Source organism: Pipra filicauda, unplaced genomic scaffold (genome assembly GCF_003945595.2).
Source record: "Pipra filicauda isolate LSUMZ 115617 unplaced genomic scaffold, ASM394559v2 scaffold42_size3861933_pilon, whole genome shotgun sequence".
Taxonomy (NCBI): Eukaryota; Metazoa; Chordata; class Aves; order Passeriformes; family Pipridae; genus Pipra; species Pipra filicauda.
Window position 1 is genome coordinate 1,884,453 of NW_024104565.1, and position 277 is coordinate 1,884,729.

A 277-nucleotide genomic window follows, 5' to 3' on the forward strand; every position below is an offset into this window, starting at 1 on the left:
ACTTATTTTGAGAAAACGGAAGCTGGTGCACGTCATGCAAAGGTGACACAGACACATAACACGTTGGGGGCCGCCGGCCCAGCCGAGCAGACAGGGAGCACGTTCGCTCCTTCCTCGATTTCCTCCTCTGCGAGCCCGATTCTGCAGACGCCGCCGGGGCGATACGCTCCGCTGTGGCGACTCCCCCAGCACGGCCACACCGGCCCCTTCCCTCCCGCGCGCGCCCCCGCGCCCCGCCGCGCCCCCGCCTGTCCCTCCGCGCTCGCCGTCGCGCCGC